Source organism: Castor canadensis, chromosome 9 (assembly GCF_047511655.1).
Source record: "Castor canadensis chromosome 9, mCasCan1.hap1v2, whole genome shotgun sequence".
NCBI classification, from domain to species: Eukaryota; Metazoa; Chordata; class Mammalia; order Rodentia; family Castoridae; genus Castor; species Castor canadensis.
In genome coordinates, this window is record NC_133394.1 from 86,531,089 (window position 1) to 86,532,593 (window position 1,505).

Genomic DNA, 1,505 nt, shown 5'->3' on the forward strand with positions numbered 1-1,505 from the left:
GCATAGACTAACCTTGAACTCCTGATCTTCCTGCCTTATCCTCCAAAGTGCTGGGATTTACAGGCATGAAATACCATGCCTAGCTAGAATATTTTTAGTTTAGAGACATAAACTGGCAAATCAAAGTGGCTTATATAACAAAGGTAAGTTGCTGACTCATGTGACTAAGTCTAGAGATAGGAGGAGGAGGAAGTTGATGTGGTAGCTCAAAGCAGGTGACCAGGACCTGGTATCCTACTTGCCATGTCTCTGTAAGTCTTCACTGTTGTTTGTCCTCATAGCAATCTTTCTGTTGTAAAATGGTTGCTAGAAGTTCCTCCAGCTACATGCCTTTTAATGTCTAGTGAGTAGGAAGAATATTTCATCACTCAAATACCAAAATAAAGTTTTTCAATGTGATTGGCTGAGTGAGATCCTGTTCTCTTCCAGGAATAAACAGTATGACCAGGGGTGATGATTAGCAGGCCCACAGTTCCTTTTCCAGAAACCCCAGTGGTTGCTCCTATGTGATTACTAAGAGACGATAACACTGATGTTGGGGGTGCCCATGAAAACATCAAGGACAGGAACTAGTTAAACAGAAAAATCCCTTCCACTCTAGCCAGAGGTACTATCTGATTACTTGTACTGAGAATGAGAGCCACAGAACACTCAACCCTCATGTAAAAATTATTATTCTGATGCAGCTTAAATAGAATCCGAAGTACAAAAAACTGAGCCACTGCAACAAAGAAAAAGTCTCCAAATAGTCACAGGACAGAGAAACTTTCCTAAATTTTCTCTTAGGCTTTGAATATTTGTCAGTTGAACTTTAATCTGAAAACCCTGCCTCTTCTGTACTATGTTCTCTTTCTTTCAGTAGTTCTTTCCTTGAACTGTAGTTTCTGAAAACTAAGTGGGCCAATCATAAAATTAGCAGCTAAAAGAACTTGTACATTATGAAGACTTGATACTATTGGGTCTGAGCCTTGATCCCTGGGAAAGGAAAAAAACATTGGAATCTCCAAAACAGAGCTCAATTCAGTCAAAGGATAATACTTTTTGGAATGCCTGAGATAGGATTATGGTTAACCAAAATCTCATTCCAGAAATTAAGGAGGAAAAGAAAGGATGGGCATGTGGCATGCCTATAATACTAGCACTTGGGAGGCTGAGGCGGGAGGAAAGAGTCTGAAATCAGCCTGGGCTACACATCAAGATGCTGTCACAATTCTGGTGGCTCACACCTGAGAGACTGAGATTGAGAGGATCATGGTTCCAGGCTAGCCCCAGGTTAGTTCATGAGACCACATCTCCAAAATAACCAGAGCAAAAATGGACTGGGGATGTAGCTCAAGTGGAAGAGTACCTAGTACCTGCTTTACAAGTGCAAAGACCTGAGTTCAAACCCCAGTCCCACCAAAAAAAAAAAAAAAATGCTAACCACAATTTACAAGGTAACATCACTCCTGGATATCTCTTGGGTATGATGTGATAGAATAATGTCGCCATTTTGTGAATCAGCA